Here is a 24,767-nt window from a genome sequence, read left to right as displayed (position 1 = left end):
GAAATCCAGTAATTATCGATACCTTGAATTCTACTAAGTATCTTATTTATATATAAATATATATTTTTTTATTTTTTTGAAGCAAAGTTTTATTTATGCGCTTTGCGTGAGATGACCGCGTAGTAAATTATTGAACCAATCAATAATTTATATTTCTATATTTATAAGTGACTTAGCAAAGTCATATCATTCTCTATCGATTATTATTATTACTTGAGTCGTGGATTTTTTTTTAACTTCGTAAGCAAATTACATCTACATTTTTTTTTCAGATTTATTTTAAATGAGACGCATGATACTAGCAAGACCAGAGATCGATATTCAAGATACGTGATTAATGGGAATAATCAATGTTTGATTGCAAACATGCAATTTTATTAGCAAAACTCGAGATTAGTATTACAGATACACAAGATATAGATTTACCGAAGACTGAAGGATTTTCTTCACTTTACTCCTACCATATAGCTAGTACACGCAGCAATAAAGAAAAGAAAAAGGGGAAGGGAAAGAGAAAGGTGCATGTGTACACATAGAATAGAATAGCTGCAACAACAGTAGTTCTGATAACACTCATGTCCCATCCTTTCCCCTGTAGCTTGCGGCGCTTGCGGCTGGAGCAGTAAATGGTCTTTCAACCACCCTCTATCAGCCACCCTATGACAGCCTATCTACCCCTTTATACTACACCCAACAATCCCTTCAAATTTCCTTAGTGCACAAGAATTTGAAGAAGGAGAGAGAGAGCAGAAGAATTTGCTGCTGCTACCAGACTTCAAGGGAGGGTAAGCTTTGGCTTTAACTCCCCATTCCATTCTTAATCAACCTGCATTTATTAAGATGAACCCACAATTCTTTTCAGCTTCTTCCCCAATGAATTCAACAGCAACAACAGAAGGCCAAACACCAAACAATTGCAAGGTAAATACTAAGCTTAGCTTATTCAAATCCAATCCATACTTCATACATGTTGTATAGAAAGACAGAGTGTGTAAACAAGCATACGCATATGAACATAGCAAACCATGAGTTCTGTAGTATGTTTAATCCAACATGTTTACAGAATTAGAATGTCAGCCTGTCACACTTCCCCTTGCTCTAATAACACAAAATACATATATTATAGTATGAGAATTCCCTTCACATTGTGTAACACCGAACTTAGATTTTTAAGGGGAATGGGGGGGTATTTTACTGTACCTGATTCAATAAATCGAAAAGGGGGCGACTTGTCTGTTCCGCTGAACCAGGGCAGACGGCGGTGACTCTCTCGCCTGAGCTAAGAGGATTGAAGGTTTGGCCTTTCCCTCGTTCGTGTACGCGAGTGAAAAGGGGGGAGCAACGGACGCCGCCCTACCCTAATTAACGGCCCACCGGAGGATTGAGGAAGGAGACGCTGACTCCAGGCGCGACGGTGTAGTGAGCTGGACCAGGGAGAGTGCGACGGCGGCGAAGCTCCCGCCACTCGTCGAAGGCCCAGAGAGACCAGAGGGCGAAAAAGGTATTGGCCATCGAACTGGCAGCGGCGATTTATGATGGGAGAGAGAGTACCAGCCGGCGGTTGGGCGCTGACCACGCCAGAGAACAAACTCAGGCAGCTAAGCTTCAGCCGGCCTCGTCGATTCTACAACGGCGGCGGTAGATTCCAAATAAAGGAGGAGAAGGGGAACCTCCTTCGCCGGAGAGAAACCACAGCAGCAACGACGATTGTTGGTGAAGAGCTAGGGCTCAAATTTTTGCAAGAAGGGTGCAAGGTGAATCGAGAAATTAAAAGAAAAGAAGAAAATAAAGAGAGGAGGGCAGATGGAGCGACGACCTCGCCGGAAAATCAGAGTTGCGGCGGCGTGTTCTGATGGAGGAGATAGAGCTAGGGCTCGGATTGGGTGTGTGGAAAGGGACGGCGCCAGATGGTAGGCAACTACCTCGCCGGAGATGAGCAAGAGCCGACCTCGTCGAATTTCAGAAGCCGCGGTGAGAGGCGGCGGGTTTCTGGAGTGTCATGCTGAAAACGATGAGAGAGAGAGATGGCTTATTGTGTGAAGCCATTTTTGAGGAAGAAGGAGAAGTGGGCCAAATGGGTTCCTTTAATTAATTTCAGTTGGGCCTCAATCATTTAATTTCAGTTGGACTGGAGTTGTGGGCTCATTGTTTGGGCCAAGAGAGAGATGGGCCGAATTTCATAAGATATGGGTTGTTGATTGATATATTTGGGCTCAGGTTATTTTTAAGGTGGGCTGATACTATGCATAATGGGCTATCCCTATTTAAAGATTTCTAGGCCCTGTTTCTCATTTATTAATTGGACTGCCCTATGTTGCTCCCTTTTAATAATTTAGCTGCCCTATTATTTTACTTTTAGCCCGGTTAAAGACTAATCCAGATTAATCTATTAATTGGATTTAGCTAGTTCTAATTATGGATTTATTTAGAATCAGGTTATTATTTAGTAAACGATTTAGAACATCCTAAGATGAGCGAATTACTTAAGATTAATAATCTGATCTCATAAGACGAGCTTTAATCATATATTTTGGATTATTATTAGAATTTCTCAGATTATTATCTTGGAATAATAATTACCAGCTTGAGAGTCACGCATAGTTATTTTACGCATTCTCAATAATTGAGGATTTTTACTCGAGCTATATCTTATTTTATGTTCTCGCAATAAAGGTTAAGGCGAGAGTAAGAGCCAGTCAAGAAGTCATTGAGCTATAGCAAAGTTTGGTAATCAGGTGGGCATTACTTTCATATATATCAAATGAGTTTAAATGTTACGTTCAAGCAAGTTATTTCATGACTAAATTAATTGAAGTTATTTCAACTGTTGTCTTGCCATAAATGTTTCAATGTTTGGTATGATATCTATCTGATGTGGCTTTGCCAGTTATTATGCAATCGAATTCGGGTCCTGAGCAGTTGATAGCTATCCTGCCAGGGCTAGTGTACACCAGTGACCGTGAGTCATCTAGCGGGTTGGCCGGTCAAGTGACCGTGAGAGGTGGCCACCTCTCCGGCACACAGTTCCAGATATGATAGATTACAAGAGAACTTAGTCTGCAGACCAACTTTAAGAATCACAAATGAATTTAGTAAGCTTGGGCCTTTTAGCGAAAAACTCCCTTGCTGTACTGTTTATGATGGCATGACAATTTACAGTTTTGAAGCATGTATTTTTATACTTAGGCATACGTGCCCACTGAGTACTTTTGTACTCAGCCCTGCATATATTTCTAAATGTGCAGGTTGAGCAATGGCTGATGAAGATGAAGTGATGAGCGGAGCTTTTGTCATAAGTTTAATAAATGGACTCTTGGATACATGTCTTCATACATGTAATCAGATTATGTTATTCCGCTGCATACTCTCAAGTAATATGTCTTTAAGCTAAGTCGGGTTCATCCGAACTTACGAGTTAATCGAGTCCTTGCGACTAAACAACAGTTATCTTATGATTGTCCCTCCTTAACAATGATTTGATTTCGAGCCTTCATTATTTATTCACCCCTTTCTATTCCCGCTTCTAATCTCCCTCCCTTAGTCATGGTTTCCCCGACTTAATTATCCTTAATTAGGTCCGGTCGTGACATTTATCCATTCAATTTGAAGTTTATCTCTTAAAGGTTTTTCTAGTTTTAAAAACCATTCTTTTCTTTCAATTTCTTCTGGATCATTGAATTCTTTTTCAAGGTAATTGAAATTAATAGAGAAATTCATATTAGAAATCATATTGATTTGATCTTCCATTTGAGAAATAGTAGGAGATCCTACTTGAGGTGTTTCTTCTTCAGTTTGATAACTAGTCGAAGGAATTGGAGATTTGTAATTAACTTTAATATTAGGATAATTAAATTTAGAACTTTCAGAAAATGAATTCCTTGAAGAGACTTCTTGAATGTGTATTGAGGGTTTTCTTTGTTCTCAATATGAATTAAATCTTAGAAAAATTCTCCCGTCATCATCTTCTTCATTCTCAGAGACTTCTCGTTTTTCAATTCCTTTTGGTATTTGAGGATTTTGAATTATGAATTCATTAGGAATTGTTATTTCATTCCATTTAAGTCTTTTAGGAACGAAAGATGTTGAATTGTCTGCTTCAATTTGAAGTATGACAGTTTCATCTTTTAAAGTTGGAGTGAATCTAAATTTTGGATTTAAATGAGATGACATAACTCTAAAGTAAACTCGATATATGACAGCAAAATTTTTACAAAGATTTTTAAATTCATCTCCTTGAAGATGAATATCAAGAATCAAAGAATCTAGAATTAAAGGATCCGTGAGATCTATGGAATAATTAGGAGCACAGTTGAAATTATAAATAGGACCATTACAAACATTGGTTTGAATCATTGCTAATAGAGATGATTTATACTTCTTTAATCTATTATCTCTAAGGGCAAGATAAACAGGGGCATCAACTCCAATATGAACTAAGGGTTTGACTGCTACTAGAATTAACCCGAAATGAATATATCTATAGCCTTTTTCTATGTATTTTCTTATAGAAATGTCACGACCGCACTTGCTAAGGATAGCAAATTCGGGAAAACCGCGACTAAGGGAGGGGATTTAGGAGCGGGATTTAGAAAGGGGCATATTCAGTTTCTTGATTACTCGACTTGTATAAGGAAATCAATCGAAATATCTAGATATCAACGAAGGCCACAAGGGGACCGTACATAATATTATCCCAAAACGGGTTACTCAATGGGTTTTAGTACATTATTAAATAATACATATTGTTTGACAAATGACATAATATCTTAACATAATCAGTGTTCGCAGCGGAATAACAATTTGAGTATATGTATGAAGACATATACTCTACTCTGAGGTAATCATCCTAGATCGACAAAAGCTCCGCTTGCACACTACATCCTCGATCACAGCTCAACCTGCACATTTATAAATACATACAGGGCTAAGTACAAGAGTACTTAGTGGACACTTGCCGAAATTTACATACATGCATAATATTTTATTGTCAAGCCTTTCAACAGTAGTAAGATACGAGGGTTTTCCTTTAAAGACTCGTATTTACCAAACATAATATCATTTCTTTTCATCAATAACCCGCGCAGGTATTTTATATCATTAATCACCATATCAGTAACTCGTGCCGAGAGGGAGGCCTCCCTCTACGGACACTATGATCGGCCAACCCGCTAGATGACTCACGATCACAAGGGTGTACACTAATTCTGAAGGGATTTGCGGTCCCATCCAGAATCCGAATTCGATTAACATCAGATAGGCAATTAATAATAAAACATAAAGCATGTAGGCATTGACAATATCATTTAAATTCATAAGCATAAAGTCTTAACAATTCTAATATATAATTTTAGTTTATACGTAGAAAGCCCACCTGAATAGCAGACTCACGATTTAGCTCTAACTCTGGTGCTTGACCTTTAATCCGAGAAAATAAAATAAGATTCTAATTCTCGAAAAATCTCAATAAATGAGGATGCGTGAAATGATTATGCATGTCTCATATTCCTTTAATTAAATTATGAGATGCTAATCCTATTTAAGGAATTAAAGATCGTCTTATGAGGACGGATTATTAATCTTTAATAATCTACTCATCTTAAAATAATCTAATTTACTTACTAATTAATGATTAGTAAGTCTTAAAAATTTATCACTAATTAAAAATAATTAGGATTAATAATGGGGCCTAAATTAATAAATCTCATTGGGCTTAACTAAATAAATTTCATTGAACTTAATCAATTAAATAGTAGGAGTTCAATTAATAAAAATAATAAATTCATTATTAACAATTAATAGAAGCCCAATCAAAATAAATAATAAGAGCCCATTTATAAAAATAATAGAGTCCAAACAATATATATATTAGCCCAATGGAAATAAAATAAGCAAAGCCCAATTGAATTTGTAATGACCCGACTTTTTATTAAGGATTATATACTTTTAATTACTGATTTAAGGATTGATTATGGTAATTAGAGTTCAGCATCCATTTATAAAATACGAACTTATATGAATTTGATAATTTATATATGTGATGATTTATTTTTTTATTTTCAATAGATGATGCACTCAAAATATATTTTGAGTCCATTAATTTATTGTGGAGAATTTAACACTGAAGTGTTAAATATGAATCTTTTATCGATTGTTTACTTAAGCCCATGAGTAATTTAATTTATGTTAGAAGCAAGCTCAAATGGATTTTATGCTTCAATAAGAATTAGGCTTATATGTCTTAATGTATTTAAATGAGTTTGGAACCATATAATTAATATATTAATCTCTTAGATATTTTATTACATATATAATCCTAAGCATGCTGAATCCTAAGCATGCTGAAGAATTTTGAGCGCATGCTGAAGAAATTCTTCAGTCTTACATACCAGCTGAAGTGTTCATACTTGTCAGCTGAAAATTCCACAATCCTCATCCATCCAAACCACCCCATTTTTCTTTAAAACCACAGCCACTTTCACCATTCTCACACCACCATTTTCAACTACTGCAGCCCAATTTCACAGCCAATTTTAAGGTAATGCAACAAAGAAATTTCTGCATCTTTCCATTCTCTTCCCAAATTGATTCCTAATTTTTGTGATATACAATATCTGCAGAGACTATTATCCACCTACTCAAGGTATCATCACCCTCAGGGAACCACCAATTCATACCAATTCATACGGCTGTTCTGATATTTCACAACATGTTTACATATGCACATATGAACTGAAATTTACAGACTAGTTCAGTTTCAAGAAAAGAATTTCAGATTTCAATAAGCATTTACAGTATTTGATTTTTGCTCAAAATCCTATGCTATTTTGTGAACTAAATTGTGGCTTGAACCTACTGTGTGTGTGAGTCGAAATCAGAGGGAGGCGGCAGCCGCGGTGGCTCGTCGCCGGCGACGGAGCGGCGGCGGTGAACCTGCCGTTGTCTCCGATCTGCCAAGAAAGGGAAAGAGGAGTTTCAGTTTTTAATTTAAAATGAAATGAGAATAGGGAGATCCGGGGCTTACCTTTGTGAGATGGTGCTCGGCTCCTCACAGCGAATCCGACGACGAACGGCAGCGATGGAGGACGAAGAGACGGCGGCCTAGCTTGGACTCCGGCAGAGAGGGCGCATGCCCTGTTCCGATCTAGAGATCTAGAAACCGAGATAGAGAATCAGGGCGGGCAGGCGGCGGCCGTGCTCTTCCACGGCCAGGCGATGGCCGTGAACATCCGTGCCGTTGAACGGCAGCGGCGGCGGCAGAACGATAGAGAGCAGAGAGAGTCGGGAGAGAGAGAGGTCCGAGAGTTAGAGAGAGAGAGAGAAGCTTGTGTGTTTTGGTGTGTTATGTGTGTGTTTGAGTGTATTTAGTGTGTGTGTATATTTAGGTTAGGATTTGGGCCGGGTATGGGCCGATTTTTTTTAATTGTTTGGGCCGATTTAATTAAACTCTTGGGCCGATTTAATTAAACTCTTGGGCCGATTTAATTAAATTGTTTGGGCCGATTTAATTAAATTGTTTGGGTCTTATTCAAAGAAAAACATGATAGACTTAATTTATCTAATTAATTTGGGCTTATATCTATTTAAATTATTTGAGCTCTTAATAATTAATTTAAATTGAGCTTGATTAATTTAATTATATATTGACCTTTAAATTAATTATTTAAATGGAGTTCTTTATTTCAATTATTTATAAATGAACTTTTAAAAATAAAATATTTTGAGTTAAATTCTTATTTCTTTTCAAATGACTTATTAATATGGATTATTTGAAAAGGATTAAATTGTTTTATGTATGAGAAAGCATGATCTATGATGATATAATTTATCTATGTAATATTATAGGTTTTGTTTTTAAATGACGGAATATTTGACTTGATGACATAAATAGAACAAGTTATGATTAATGCGCATGTTGATGTTCGAATAAATAGTTTCGAAACTAAACGATAGTTATGTGATAATGTTTTGATGTCTAAGGTTTTGACGAGATAAGATTAATATTAAAATTTACTAATTATTTTAAGGGTGATGATGGGCTCACTTATTGGGCTTCATGATTTTATTATCTTGGGCCTCATTTGTTGGACTCTAGAAATTAATTGATGTTGGGCCTAATATTATTAATGCACTGGGCTTCGAATTTATTCATTTGGGCTCGAATTAAATTCCTATCGGGCCATCATAATTATTCTATTAAGTTTAATTAGAGAAAATTTTAAGACTTACTAATTATTAATTAGTAAGTGAATTAGATTATTTTTAAGATGAGTAGATTATTAAATATTAATAATCCGACCTCATAAGACGAGCTTTATTTCCTTAAATAGGATTAGCATCTCATAATTTAATTAAAGGAATATGAGTCATGCATAATCATTTCACGCATCCTCATTTATTGAGATTTTTCGAGAATTAGAATCTTATTTTATTTTCTCGAATTAAAGGTCAAGCACCAGAGTTAGAGCTAAACCGTGAGTCTGCTATTCAGGTAGGCTTTCTACGTATAAACTAAAATTATATATTAGAATTGTTAAGACTTTATGCTTATGAATTTAAATGATATTGTCAATGCCTAAATGCTTTATGTTTTATTATTAATTGCCTATCTGATGTTAAACGAATTCGGATTCTGGATGGGACCGCAAATCCCTTCGGAATTAGTGTACACCTTGTGATCGTGAGTCATCTAGCGGGTTGGCCGATCATAGTGTCCGTAGAGGGAGGTCTCCCTCTCGGCACGAGTTACTGATATGGTGATTAATGATGTAAAATACCTGCGCGGGTTATTGATGAAAGAAATGATATTATGTTTGGTAAATACGAGTCTTTAAAGGAAAACCCTCGTATATTACTATTGTTGAAAGGCTTGACAATAAAATATTATGCATGTATGTAAATTTCGGCAAGTGTCCACTAAGTACTTTTGTACTTAGCCCTGCATGTATTTTTAAATGTGCAGGTTGAGCTGTGATCGAGGATGTAGTGTGCAAGCGGAGCTTTTGTCGATCTAGAATGAGTACCTCAGAGTAGAGTATATGTCTTCATACATATATTCCAATTGTTATTCCGCTGCGAACACTGATTATGTTAAGATATTATGTCATTTGTCAAAACAATATGTATTATTTAATAATGTACTAAAACCATTGAGTACCCCGTTTTGGGATAATATTTCGTACGGTCCCCTTGTGGCCTTCATTGATATCTAGATATTTCGATTGATTTCTTTATACAAGTCGAGTCATCAAGAAGCTAAACATGCCCCTTTTCTAATCCCGCTCCTAAATCCCCTCCCCTAGTCGCGGTTTTCCCGAATTTGCTATCCTTAGCAAGTGCGGTCGTGACAGAATGGTATCAGAGCATTTCTTTTGCTCTGAGTACTACTCATTCCTTCTAAGTTGAGTCTAGATTAAGTAAGTTAATACACTTTTGAACTAGTTGACAAAAGCTTGGCACTACATCTCGTCACGCTCAACGGAGGTTATGGTAAGTACTTTCAAGTTTTAATTAAGTTAATTTCTTGAAATGTATGAAGCATGAATAAGTATGACTATTGTATGAATCACAAGAACTTAGAACTGTTAAGTTATATATGCTCACTCTCACGACGGAACATAGAAGAGAACTTAGGGAGATGCCTTAACTTTTTCTTCATGTTACGATGACATCGACAATGACGGTAGAAATAGAGAAAGAAGAATCACACGAAGGGTCGCATGATGAAACCACGAGCATGAAGATTGAGCAGCGTAACGAACGCCAATAGTACGTTGATGGCATAGGCATAGCTTAAATATTCGAGTGTTTTTCTACGATGAGATCTCGAATTTAGCTTGGCCTTTTGAACTTATTTTGTTGAAACTTTTAGTGCTCGTTGCTAGATTTAAGAAAATATCATCATCACATAACAAGCCCTAAGTTCGGTAAACAACGACACTAGAACTATATGATAGTCGAATTAGGTAATCTGTGATTAAGTATTAAGAACCGGTATGACTTGTGTAAATGCTAGATTTAGATGATGAGGTGTTTTTGCACGTTATGGTTATTGAACCAAACTTGTTTTCCGATTTTAGATATTTAGAACCTTATCGCCTTAAGTTACTTGTCGTGTGCTACTTTTAACGATAGAATTTCCTTTGTTAGATGGCGAGAACTGTTTTCACCCGACGACGACCACTGCCCCCATATGCTAGTCCAGAGGAGGTCGAGCGGTCCTACCGCACCTATGCTCCATGTCACGGGGATAACCTCGGACAGTTCATCGCAGGTTTTCACAGACACTGGGTCGAGGCGAGTGCACATGGAGTATCAGGGTACGACGGTATCCAGAGGTTGATCTTACTGTTACCTTCCGAGTGGCAGGGATGGGCTAGGCAGATCTCTGCCCACTACATCTTTCACCGAGAAGATTACCACGACCTCATGGGAGACTTCCCTAGCTTTATTGCGGAGCTTCAGATCTGTTTCACTTTGTGGGGCCGCGCCCCTCTAGGGCCCTACATCCTTCCGGGAGACTACGTACAAGTGGGGACGCCTTTGCCAGCGGAGACACCCGCTACTACCCCTAAGTCTCCGATGGCCTTGCCACGAGATCCTCCACCACGAGCCTCAGTTCTAGGACGCCGTGGTAGGCACGATGATGAGGCAGGCCCTTCTCGTCCACGGGCTCGCAGGGATTTCCCATCGCCTCCTGACTCATCAGCCCGGGTTGCTACTCCTCCACCACCAATGATACCTACGGCAGAAGCAAGGCTTTCGACTGCCATGGCCAACGCTGACAGGGTCATGTCCAACCTGAGGGAGTTCATAGATAGGGGCAAAGCCCCTATGCAGGAGGATGATGGTACAGTACCGTATGGTACGATGAGGAGTACTCATCCCGAGCCCGTGCCAACTCCAGCTCCGATCAAGCCTCGTGCCACGGCCAGGATCAGCACCAGAGACGATCCGATCCGTGAGATTGTGGACGATATCTTCCGCTCAGCCCATATCATGCAGGAGACAGGCGAGGGCCAGGGAGAGACTCCGTTGCCCAGCTGGGAGCCGGGCGAGGATGAGGAGAAGGACCCCGAGGAGGATGAGGAGGAAGACCCCGAGGAGGATCCAGAAGAGGACCCCCTAACGTCACCAAGGAACAGCCGTACCGCGACTCAGGGTTCGCGGATTTGATAATTTTTAAGCTTGTTGATGTTTTCCGGAAATGATGATTCATTCCGATATTTTTGTAACCTATGACTATGATTTTATTTATGTTGTCTCTAGCTAGCATTAGTACGAAAACGTTGGTCTCTAGGACGTTCCATGATTAAGTACCCTTGCGAGGTTGCTTAGCTAGTAAACCGGAACACCATAGGGAGTACTCGGATCGACTTTACTTACGTTTTGGTTGACGATGTAAAAGCCCTCGATGAGGCAAATTTTTTTTTCATGATATATCTATATATGACCCTAGCATGGGCTTTCTGCGACGATCTCGTGTATGTTTTATGTTTCTCTACGGGTTTTATTCTTCACAAGTCAGTTAAGAATGTAGTAACTTTGAATAATGTGACTTGTGTATGCAACGGTTCCTGTTAATATCTTAGTTTTGGAGTTATGATAAGTTAAATTTGACAAACAGTTCTTTATTAATTGCCTTAGAGATTCCTGTATAGAATGTATTAAAAAAAGGTGTTTGTAATTTGCAGAATGCCGCCTAAACGAGGTCGCCCCCCTAGGAGAAACGTTAACAATGATGGAAATCGCGATGAAATACCTGAAGGGCGGCGAAACGACAGGGAACCTACCCCACCCCCTCCACCCCCTGCTAGAAGGACTGAAGAACTGTTTCTTCGACAGAATCCGCCCACATTCACTGGGACAGGCGACCCAGCCGAGGCCGAAGCTTGGATACGCGCCTTGGAGCGTATCTTCACCTTCCTACACTGCACAGAAGAGGAGCGACTCTCGTGTATGTCTTTCCAACTAGCCGGATCGGCTGACTTTTGGTGGGAAGCCCGCCGAAAGACTCTGACTCCCGAACAATGGGCAGCATACACTTGGGAAGACTTTAAGACAGGATTATATGATAAGTATATTCCCAAGAGCTACAGAAAGAAGAAGGAGGCTGAGTTCTATAGCCTGAAACAAGGGAAGAAGACGGTGACAGAGTATGACAGAGAGTTCTGCGATCTATCGCGTTATGCTCCACAACAGGTGGATACTGATGAGAAAATGGCGGAGAAATTTTGTGTCGGTCTGAGGCACGAGATTCGGATGACTCTAGCTAGTCATGGTGGACTCTCATACACTGAGTCTTTGAACAGGGCACTGGACATCGAAGCTGCGATGCCAATAGAAAGGTTGGCTCCGCCACAGACCTCAGCGCCAGCCAACCCACCTGCACGCCCTCAGAACTTTAAAGGGAAGCGCAACTGGAACGACCATAGAGGAAATGAAAACCAGACTAACAAGAGGCCATGGCAAGGAAATGCGCCGTTGGGACAATATCAGCAACAAGGACAAGGGAAGCAACAGGGTCCTGCCCCGGCTGGAAGCAGCCAAAGACAAAATGAAGTTCCCCTTTGTCCAAAATGCCACAAACCACATCGTGGTGTCTGTAAGGCTGGAACTGACAGTTGCTACACGTGTGGCCAGAAGGGCCACTACTCCTCACAATGCCCCAACAAACAGCAGGGCGCGGCAATCAGGGCCACTTATGCCCAGCCCCTGCAAGCAGTTCAAGGGCAACACCAGCCCCGCCAACAACAGCCATACCAGCAGCAATACCAATACCAGCCCCGCCAACAACAGCCATACCAGCAGCAATACCAACACAAGCACCAACAGCGCCAACAGCAACAGAGGCGGCAGCAACCATTGCCGCAGCAGGCGAGAGCCTTTGCTCTCACCCAAAACCAGCCCGAGAAAAACCAAGGAAACCTGGCAGGTATGGGCAAGCTTAAAGGTTTTTCCATAATGATTCTGTTCGATACTGGTGCCTCGCATTCTTTTATATCTGCCCCTTGCGTAGATACCGTAAAAATCGAATCAGAACGAGCTAAGTGTGCCTTAAGAATCACTACACCCTCAGGAGAAAGATCTACCACCACACATGTTTGCTCGAATGTAGAATTTGAAATAGGAGAACTGAAGATGGTAGCGAACAATCTTAATATTCTGCTCATGTGGGACGTAGATATGATCTTAGGAATGGACTGGCTAGCTGAGAATCACGCCACCATCCTTTGTAGTGAACGAAAAATTTCTATTCGACCACCTGGAAAGGAACCGACGGAATTTCACGGCATAGGTATGAAGAAAAGAGTACCAGTGATATCCGCATTACAAGCCAGAAAAGAGATGATGAAGGAAGGAAGCACAGCTTATCTCGTCTACCTAAACGGGGAAGCTAGTGAAGACAAGAAGGTGGAAGATGTAGCAATAGTACGAGACTTTCCAGAAGTTTTTCCTGAAATATTGCCAGGACTACCTCCAGACAGGCAACTAGATTTCACCATTGATCTAGAACCTGGATCTGCCCCAATATCAAAGGCACCGTACAGGATGGCCCCAAAGGAACTACAAGAATTAAAGGTGCAACTACAGGAACTCTTGGACTTGGGTTTCATCAGACCCAGTGTCTCACCTTGGGGAGCGCCTGTACTCTTTGTCAAGAAGAAAGATGGAACTATGAGAATGTGCATTGATTATCGAGAGTTGAACAAACTGACGCTTAAAAACAAATACCCTCTCCCAAGGATAGATGATTTGTTCGATCAACTCAAAGGAGCCAGTGTATTCTCAAAAATAGATTTAAGGTCTGGGTATCATCAACTGAAGATCAGACCAGAGGATATATCTAAGACCGCTTTCCGCACAAGATATGGTCACTATGAATTCGTTGTCATGCCATTTGGTCTAACCAATGCACCGGCAGTATTCATGGACCTCATGAATCGAGTTTTCCATCCATACTTAGACAAATTTGTCTTAGTATTTATAGATGATATCCTCATCTATTCTAAGAATGACCAAGAGCATGAAAATCATTTGAGAATCATCCTGGAGACATTAAAGACGGAGAAATTGTTCGCCAAATTCAGCAAGTGCGAATTTTGGTTGAAAGAAGTAATGTTTCTAGGGCACATCGTATCAGCAGATGGAATCAAGGTGGACCCCGCCAAGGTGCAAGCAGTGCGCGAGTGGAAATCACCAACCACACCTAATGAAATCCGGAGTTTCTTAGGTTTGGCAGGATACTACCGGAGATTCATCGAAGGATTCTCTAAAATAGCGAGACCAATGACGCAATTACTTCGCAAAGGAATCAAGTATAAGTGGAACGAAGAGTGTGAAGCCAGCTTCCAAGAGCTGAAAAAGAAATTGACAACTGCACCAGTGCTAGCAATTCCAGCAGCCGATAAAGAATACGTGATCTTCACAGACGCGTCCAAAAATGGGCTAGGTTGTGTGTTGATGCAAGAAGGAAAGGTCATTGCCTACGCCTCGCGACAACTAAGGCCACATGAATTGAACTATCCCACTCATGATCTGGAACTGGCAGCAATTGTGCATGCTTTGAAAATTTGGAGACACCATCTATACGGAGTTAGATGTGAAATCTTCACTGATCACAAAAGCCTTAAGTATTTTTTCGAGCAGAAAGACTTGAATATGAGACAGAGGAGATGGCTCGAGCTCGTGAAGGATTACGATTGCGGTATCAACTACCACCCGGGAAAAGCTAATGTAGTAGCTGATGCTTTAAGTCGTAAAACTCAATCCGAGTTAGGACTTCTTCTCACTCAAGAGGACACGCTTGTAAGGGATTTTGACAAATTGAAGATAGAAGTGGTTCAGCCACCGGCAACGACAAGAGCAATTATTGCAACTCTAGTAGCCGTCCCAGACCTCAGAGAAAGGATCGTCAGTGCCCAGAGAGCGGATGAGAGCTTGGAAAAAGTTCGTCTCAAAATCCGAACAGGCACGCCAGGAGGCTACCAAGAGGCAAAGGATAACGCAGTTCTTTTTGAAGGAAGATTGTGTGTTCCCCATAACGAGGAACTGAGAAACGAAATCATGAGTGAAGCTCATGACACGCCCTATACCGCTCATCCCGGAAGTACCAAAATGTACCAAGATCTAAAACAGAAATTTTGGTGGGACGGGATGAAACGAGATATAGCCTCGTTTGTAGAGCGTTGTGTCACGACCGCACTTGCTAAGGATAGCAAATTCGGGGAAACCGCGACTAAGGGAGGGAATTTAGGAGCGGGATTTAGAAAGGGGTATATTCAGTCTCTTAATGACTCGACTTGTATAAGGAAATCAATCGAAATATCTAGATATCAAGAAGGCCACAAGGGGACCGTACATAATAATATCCAGAAAAAGGGTGCTCAATGAGTTTGAGAACATTGTTAAATAATACATATTGTTTGACAAATAACATAATATCATAACGAAATCAGTGTTCGCAGCGGAATAACATTTTGAGTATATGTATGAAGACATATACTCTACTCTGAGGTACTCATCCTAGATCGACAAAAGCTCCGCTTGCACACTACATCCTCGATCACAGCTCAACCTGCACATTTATAAATACATACAGGGCTAAGTACGAAAGTACTTAGTGGACACTTGCCGAAATTTACATACATGCATAATATTTTATTGTCAAGCCTTTCAATAGTAGTAAGATACGAGGGTTTTCCTTTAAAGACTCGTATTTACCAAACATAATATCATTTATTTCATCAATAACCCGCGCAGGCATTTTAATATCATTAATCACCATATCAGTAACTCGTGCCGAGAGGGAGGCCTCCCTCTACGGACACTATGATCGGCCAACCCGCTAGATGACTCACGATCACAAGGTGTACACTAATTCCGAAGGGATTTGCGGTCCCATCCAGAATCCGAATTCGATTAACATCAGATAGGCAATTAATAACAAAACATAAAGCATTTAGGCATTGACAATATCATTTAAATTCATAAGCATAAAGTCTTAACAATTCTACTATATGGTTTTAGTTTATACGTAAGAAAGCCCACCTGAATAGCAGACTCACGGTTTAGCTCTAACTCTGGTGCTTGACCTTTAATCCGAGAAAATAAAATAAGATTCTAATTCTCGAAAGATCTCAATAAATGAGGATGCGTGAAATGATTATGCATGACTCATATTCCTTTAATAATATTATGAGATGCTAATCCTATTTAAGGAATTAAAGCTCGTCTTATGAGGTCGGATTATTAATCTTTAATAATCTACTCATCTTAAAAAAATATTCTAATTCACTTACTAATTAATAATTAGTAAGTCTTAAAATTTATCACTAATTAAATATAATTAGGATTAATAATGGGGCCTAAATTAATAATTCTTATTGGGCCTAAATAAATAAATAATAGGTGCCCAATTATATGGATTTGAAGCCCATAAGAAAATTAATAGAAGCCCATGGGAAGCCCAAAATGAATTAATCTCTGGCCCAACAAATAAAATGAACTAGGCCCAATAAGAGGGCCCAAAAATTCGCCCAAACCCGGCCCAAACCGGCCCAAACCCGGTCCAAAAGAAAATAAAACAAGGCCCAAAAATCCTCCCTTAAGTCATCATTCTCGGTTTTCTCTACCGACAATTCTCTTTTGCATTTTATATTTTAAGCACACTTTACAGTTAATAATTTATTGCTTCACAATTATGAACTTTATTATGCTTCCGTATCTTTTATAATCTTCATCTCTCTTCTTTATTCTCTTTTTGTCTACCCACTTATCCTTTTTTTTTATTCTTCATCTCTCTTCTTTATCAATACTGCATCCTTTCTCCAAAATCAAGAACAACGCTGCAACTCTCTATTTCTCACAGTAACCGCTCGGCTCTCTCTCAATCGTTCCAGCCATCTCCTCCCTCTAACTTCCGCCGCCGCGGCTCCTCCTCACACGACTCGCACACACCAGTCACATCTCCCTCGCCTCTCTTCTCTCCCGTTGCCGCCGACTGCTGCTGCTTCGCCGAAGTCGCTGCTGCTTCGCCGAGTCGCTGCTGCTTCGCCGAGTCGCGGTTGCTGCCTGGAACTGCTGCCGCTCGCCGCCTGCGGCTGGAACCGCTGCTGCTGCTCGCCCGCCAACTGCTGCTCGCCGCCTGACGGAGGCAACTGCTGCCTGAGCACCGAGCCGCTGCTGTAGGGAGGCCAACGAACAGCCGGGTCTCGATCGCTTGTCGCACGGTCTCCGCCTGAAGTCGCCGAGTCAGCCGCCTTCGACTGCTGCTGTCGCCGAGGAGTCCGCCGACTGCTGCTGTTCGTTGAGGAGTCCGCCGGCTGCTGTTGCAGAGTTCCGACGGCCACCACCGTCGTCGGCTGCCGCTGCCTCGCCCAAGACCGACTTCTGCTGCCAAGCACCGAACGCTGCTGCTGTAGGGAGGCCGGCGAACAGCCGGGTGTTCGCCGTTTCCAGTTCTTCTCCGAGTTCCGAAGCCGGTGAGAGCTCCATCATCGCGTCGTCTCGTTCGTCTCTCGGTTCAGGCGAAGTCGCCCCTGCTCAGCTGGACGACCTCCGCCTCCTCTTCATCGGTCCGCGTCGACGTCATTTGGTACCCGTCCCCGGTTTAATGAAAACAGGTACAACAAAATACTACTCTTATCTTCCCTAAAATACTAGATTCAGTTACTCTAAATCGTGAAGGAAAACTCATTCTATAATCTATGTCTTTCATGTTACTAGTGCAAGGGGGAGCATCATAGAATGGGATTCAATTTCTGTAAAAATACTATGGATTAATCTTTTTACAGCAACTCGTGGTTTGCTTATGACCCATGTGTACGTATATTACTCATTTATGCACTCTGCATTTCATAAACTGAGCATGCTTGTTGGTATGAATGTGGACTGGATAAACTGGGATAGTATATACCTTGAATGATGCTTGCTTTGGTTAGAGGTTGCAGTCGGACCAAAAGACGCGGCAGATCGAACTGAAAAAAATGACAAGTATGTTTGCTTAATGAATGCAGGTGAATATCAAGGTGGGGGTGGACGAATTTACACAAGGTCTCACCTTGAACTTGGCAGGCACCGAATGAAGAGCTCCTTAGAAACCTTAGGTGTGGAAATGAGAATGAAATGAGGGTGGCTGCTGATAAGGTGATGGACAAAGCATGGCTGCATAGGCGTGGGAAAAAAAAGGGTGCAGCAGGCTCAAGAGAAGATAGGGGAGTGTGCAGCACATGTCTCCATACCTTATTGTTTTTCACATTTTCTTGAACTTAGGGGGGGTGGCAGAGTACTGTAGCAACACTGTTGAGTACTGTAGCAATAACTATTGAGTACTGTAGCGGTACTGATTGTTTTGTGTCTACAATAAATCTTTCATTGGTTCTGTATTAGAAACTTTGGTATCGAGTTTTTCTAATATCGAGCACTTGTATTCAGATACAGATTAATCGAATAATTCTTGTATCCGATATCTATATTGTCTTGTAAAAATCTAACTTAAAACAGTGGATTGCTAAATTAAATCCATAGATTTAATTCGTTCGTCATTCTAATACCTAAATTAAATCCGTAGATTTAATTGGCTTCAAAGTCTGAAATAATTCACGACTTAAGTAACAATATGAAATAAACTCCATCTTGATTAATAAATAACACAACTTTGCTAAGTTGGTTATAACTTTGAATAATAATTATTCATCGACTCGAAGATTCACGTCGCGGTTTTAAACACGCGAAGATAAATAAATGTATACTGCTAGTGTAGCGAATCTGTTTCCAAATTACGTAATTCAGAATCATAGTTGGAATTCATAAAGCGTTTCATTTACTAAAAAAAATTTATAAACACGCAATATTGGACTTAAATAAATATAAAAGAGCGGGTTGTTACATACTACCCCTCTTAACAAAAATTTCGTCCCGAAATTTGCATACCTATGTGAAAAGTTCTGGGTATTTTTCTTTCATCTGGTCCTCAAGTTCCCACGTCGCTTCTTCAGGTCCATGGTGTCTCCACAGTATTTTGACTGACGCGATTGATTTATTCCTCAACTCTTGCACCTTTCGGTCCAAAATAGCTTCAGGTTTTTCCTCGTACGTCAGGTCTGGGTTAAGAATCATTTCCTCTTGGTGAATCACGTGTTTGGGGTCAAACACATACCGTCTCAGCTGTGACACGTGGAATACATTGTGGACGTTTCCAAAGCTAGGTGGCAGCGCCAACCTATACGCTACGGGACCTATTCTTTCAAGGATCTCATAAGGTCCTACAAAACGGGGTCTCAACTTACCCTTAACACCGAATCTAACGATCCCTTTCGAGGGTGACACTTTCAGGAAAACCTTGTCTCCAATTTGAAATTGTAGTTCGGTTCGTCGGGTATCGGCATAAGACTTCTGTCTATCCTGGGCCTCTTTAATTCTTGCTCGAATCTGGCGGATGGTCTCGATCATCTCGCTTACTGCATCTGGCCCAAGGATTTTTCTTTCACCCACCTCGTCCCAGTAAAGTGGTGATCTACACTTCCTTCCATACAGCGCCTCATAAGGTGCCATATCAATGGTCGCCTGGTAACTGTTGTTGTAGGCGAATTCGATCAGTGGCAGCACTGATTCCCAACTTCCTCCTCGGTCTAGCACCACTGTCCTCAACATATCTTCAAGGGTCTGAATTGTTCTTTCCGATTGTCCATCTGTTTGAGGATGGAAGGCGGTGCTAAAGTTCAATCTTGTTCCCAACTCTTTCTGCAAACTGATCCAAAATCTAGAAGTAAATTTTGAATCTCTGTCTGAAGTAATGGATATTGGTATTCCATGTAGCCGTACAATCTCACGGATGTACAGTTGGGCTAGTTTCTCCGATCCATAGGTAATTGGAATCGGTATAAAATGAGCACACTTCGTGAGACGGTCTACTATTACCCAAATAGTTGTGTTGCCCCTATTTGTCTTGGGTAGACCCGTCACAAAATCCATTGCTATGTGCTCCCACTTCCATTCTGGGATTTCCAATGGCTGCAATTTCCCATATGGTCGTTGATGTAAAGCTTTCACTTGCTGGCATGCAAGGCAGCGCTCTACAAACGAGGCTATATCTCGTTTCATTCCGTCCCACCAAAACTTCTGTTTCAGATCTTGGTACATTTTGGTACTCCCGGGATGAGCGGTATAGGGCGTGTCATGAGCTTCACTCATGATCTCATTTCTGAGTTCCTCGTTATGGGGAACACACAATCTTCCTTCAAAAAGAACGGCGTTATCCGTTGCCTCTTGGTAGCCTCCTGGCGTGCCTGTTCGGATCTTGAGACGAACTTTTTCTAAGTCCTCATCCGCTCTCTGGGCACTGACGATCTTTTCTCTGAGGTCTGGGGCGGCTACCAGAGTTGCAATAATTGCTCTTGTCGTTGCCGGTGGCTGAACCACTTCTATCTTCAATTTGTCAAAATCCTTTACAAGCGCGTCCTCTTGAGTGAGAAGAAGTCCTAACTCGGATTGAGTTTTACGACTTAAAGCATCAGCTACTACATTAGCTTTTCCCGGGTGGTAGTTGATACCGCAATCGTAATCCTTCACGAGCTCGAGCCATCTCCTCTGTCTCATGTTCAAGTCTTTCTGCTCGAAAAAGTACTTAAGGCTTTTGTGATCAGTGAAGATTTCACATCTAACTCCATATAGATGGTGTCTCCAAATTTTCAAAGCATGCACAATTGCTGCCAGTTCCAGATCATGAGTGGGGTAGTTCAATTCGTGTGGCCTTAGTTGCCGTGAGGCATAGGCGATGACCTTCCCTTCTTGCATCAACACACAACCTAGCCCATTTTTGGACGCGTCCGTGAAGATCACGTACTCTTTATCAGCTGCTGGAACTGCTAGCACTGGTGCAGTTGTCAATTTCTTCTTCAGCTCTTGGAAGCTGGCTTCACACTCTTCGTTCCACTTATACTTGATTCCTTTGCGAAGTAATTGCGTCATTGGTCTCGCTATTTTAGAGAATCCTTCGATGAATCTCCGGTAGTATCCCGCCAAACCTAAGAAACTCCGGATTTCATTAGGTGTGGTTGGTGATTTCCACTCGCGCACTGCTTGCACCTTGGCGGGGTCCACCTTAATTCCATCTGCTGATACGATGTGTCCTAGAAACATTACTTCTCTCAGCCAAAATTCGCACTTGCTGAATTTGGCGAACAACTTCTCCGTCTTTAATGTCTCCAGGATGATTCTCAAGTGATTTTCATGCTCTTGGTCATTCTTAGAATAGATGAGGATATCATCTATAAATACTAAGACAAATTTGTCTAAGTATGGATGGAAAACTCGATTCATGAGGTCCATGAATACTGCCGGTGCATTGGTTAGACCAAAAGGCATGACAACGAATTCATAGTGACCATATCTTGTGCGGAAAGCGGTCTTGGGTATATCCTCTGGTCTGATCTTCAGCTGGTGATACCCAGACCTTAAATCTATTTTTGAGAATACACTGGCTCCCTTGAGTTGATCAAATAAATCATCTATCCTTGGGAGAGGGTATTTGTTTTTAAGCGTCAGTTTGTTCAACTCTCGATAATCAATGCACATTCTCATGGTTCCATCTTTCTTCTTGACAAAGAGTACAGGCGCTCCCCAAGGCGAGACACTGGGCCTGATGAAACCCAAGTCCAAGAGTTCCTGTAGTTGCACCTTCAATTCTTGTAGTTCCTTTGGGGCCATCCTGTATGGTGCCTTTGATACTGGGGCAGATCCAGGTTCTAGATCAATGGTGAAATCTAGTTGCCTGTCTGGAGGTAGTCCCGGCAATATTTCAGGAAAAACTTCTGGAAAGTCTCGTACTATTGCCACATCTTCGACCTTCTTGTCTTCACTAGCTTCCCCGTTTAGGTAGACGAGATAAGCTGTGCTTCCTTCCTTCATCATCTCTTTTCTGGCTTGTAATGCGGATATCACTGGTACTCTCTTCTTCATACTGATGCCGTGAAATTCTGTCGGTTCCTTTCCAGGTGGTCGAAGAGAAATTTTTCGTTCACTACAAAGGATGGTGGCGTGATTTTCAGCTAGCCAGTCCATTCCTAAGATTATATCCACATCCCACATGAGCAGAATATTAAGATTGTTCGCTACCATCTTAAGTTCTCCTATTTCAAATTCTACGTTCGAGCAAACATGTGTGGTGGTAGATTTTCCTCCTGAGGGTGTAGTGATTCTTAAGGCACACTTAGCTCGTTCTGATTCGATTTCTATGGTATCTACGCAAGGGGCAGATATAAAAGAATGCGAGGCACCGGTATCGAACAGAATCATAACGGAAAAACCTTTAAGCTTGCCCATACCTGCCAGGTTTCCCTGATTTTTCTCGGGCTGGTTTTGGGTGAGAGCAAAGGCTCTCGCCTGCTGCGGCAATGGTTGCGGCCGCCTCTGTTGCTGTTGGCGCTGTTGGTATTGCTGCTGGTGTGGCTGTTGTTGGCGGGGCTGGTATTGCCCTTGAACTGCTTGCAGGGGCTGGGCATAAGTGGCCCTGATTGCCGCGCCCTGCTGTTTGTTGGGGCATTGTGAGGAGTAGTGGCCCTTCTGGCCACACGTGTAGCAACTGTCAGTTCCAGCCTTACAGATACCACGATGTGGTTTGTGGCATTTTGGACAAAGGGGAACTTCATTTTGTCTTTGGCTGCCTCCAGCCGGGGCAGGACCCTGTTGCTTCCCTTGTCCTTGTTGCTGATATTGTCTCAACGGCGCATTTCCTTGCCATGGCCTCTTGTTAGTCTGGTTTTCATTTCCCCCACGGTCGTTCCAACTGCGCTTCCCTTTAAAGTTCTGAGGGCGTGCAGGTGGATTGGCTGGTGTTGAGGTCTGTGGCGGGGCCAATCTTTCTACTGGCATTGCAGCTTCGATGTCCAGTGCCCTATTCAAAGACTCAGTGTATGAGAGTCCACCATGACTAGCTAGAGTCATCCGAATCTCGTGCCTCAGACCGGCACAAAATTTCTCCGCCATTTTCTCATCAGTATCCACCTGCTGCGGAGCATAACGCGACAGATCGCAGAACTCTCTGTCATACTCCGTCACCGTCTTCTTCCCTTGTTTTAGGCTATAGAACTCAGCCTCCTTCTTCTTTCTGTAGCTCTTGGGAATATACTTATCGTATAATCCCGTCTTAAAGTCTTCCCAAGTGTATGCCGTCCATTGTTCGGCAGTCAGAGTCTTTCGGCGGGCTTCCCACCAAAAGTCAGCCGATCCGGCTAGTTGGAAAGACATGCACGAGAGTCGCTCCTCTTCCGTGCAGTGTAGGAAGGTGAAGATACGCTCCAAGGCGCGTATCCAAGCTTCGGCCTCGGCTGGGTCGCCTGTCCCAGTGAACGTGGGCGGATTCTGTCGAAGAAAAAGTTCTTCAGTCCTTCTAGCAGGGGGTGGAGGGGGTGGGGTAGGTTCCCTGTCGTTTCGCCGCTCTTCAGGTATTTCATTGCGATTTCCATCATTGTTAACGTTTCTTCTAGGGGGGCGACCTCGTTTAGGCGGCATTCTGCAATTTACAAACATCCATTTTAACACATTCTATACAGGAGTCTCTAAGGCAAATAAATACAGCATTGTTTGTCAAAAATAAAAAAAATATCATAACTCCAAACTAAGATATTCACAGGAACCGTTGCATACATAAGTCACCTTATTCAAAGTTACTACATTCTTAACTGACTTGTGAAGATTAAAACCCGTAGAGAAACATAAAACATACACGAGATCGTCGTAGAAAGCCCATGCTAGGGTCATATATATAGATATCCTGGAAAATTTGCCTCATCGAGGGCTTTTACATCGTCAACCAAAATGTAAGTAAAGTCGATCCGAGTACTCCCTATGGTGTACCGGTTTACTAGCTATGCAACCTCAAAATGGTACTTAATCATGGAACGTCAACGTTTTCGTACTAATGCTAGCTAGAGACAACATAAATAAAATCATAGTCATAGATTACAAAAATATCCGAACGAATCATCGTTTCTGAAAAAATATCAACGAGCTTAAAAATTATCAAATCCGCGAACCCTGAGTCGCGGTACTGCTGCTCCTCGGTGACGCTAGGGGGTCCTCCTCCGGATCCTCCTCCGGGTCCTCTTCTGGATCCTCCTCTGGATCCTCCTCGGGGTCCTCCTCCTCATCCTCGCCCGGCTCCGAGTTGGGCAACGGAGTCTCTCCCTGGCCCTCGCCTGTCTCCCGCATGATCTGGGCTGAGCGGAAGATGTCGTCCACAATCTCACGGATCGGATCATCTCTGGTACTGATCCTGACCGTGGTGCGAGGCTTGATCGGAGCTGGAGGTGGCACGGGCTCGGGATGAGTACTCCTCATCGTACCATACGGTACTGTACCATCATCCTCCTGCATAGGGTATTTTCCCTTATCTAGGAACTCCCTCATGTTGGCCATGACCCTGTCGACCTCTGCCATGGCAGCCTCAAACCTTGCGTCTATCGTAGGTATCATTGGTGGTGGAGGAGTAGCAGCCCGAGCTGATGAGTCAGGAGGCGATGGGAAATCCCTGCGAGCCCGTGGACGAGAAGGGCCTGCCTCGTCATCGTGCCTACCACGGCGCCCTAGAACTGAGGCTCGTGGTGGAGAATCTCGGGGCAAGGCCATCGAGGGCTCGGGAGCAGTAGTGGGTGCTTCCGCTGGCAAAGGCGTCCCCACCTGTACGTAGTCTCCCGGCAGGATGTAGGGCCCTAGAGGGGCGCGGCCCCACAAGGTGAAACAGGCCTGAAGCTCCGCCATGAAGCTAGGGA

This window comes from Salvia miltiorrhiza, unplaced genomic scaffold (assembly GCF_028751815.1).
Source record: "Salvia miltiorrhiza cultivar Shanhuang (shh) unplaced genomic scaffold, IMPLAD_Smil_shh fragScaff_scaffold_67:::fragment_3, whole genome shotgun sequence".
Classification (NCBI taxonomy): domain Eukaryota; kingdom Viridiplantae; phylum Streptophyta; class Magnoliopsida; order Lamiales; family Lamiaceae; genus Salvia; species Salvia miltiorrhiza.
This window is presented reverse-complemented; position numbering follows the sequence as displayed.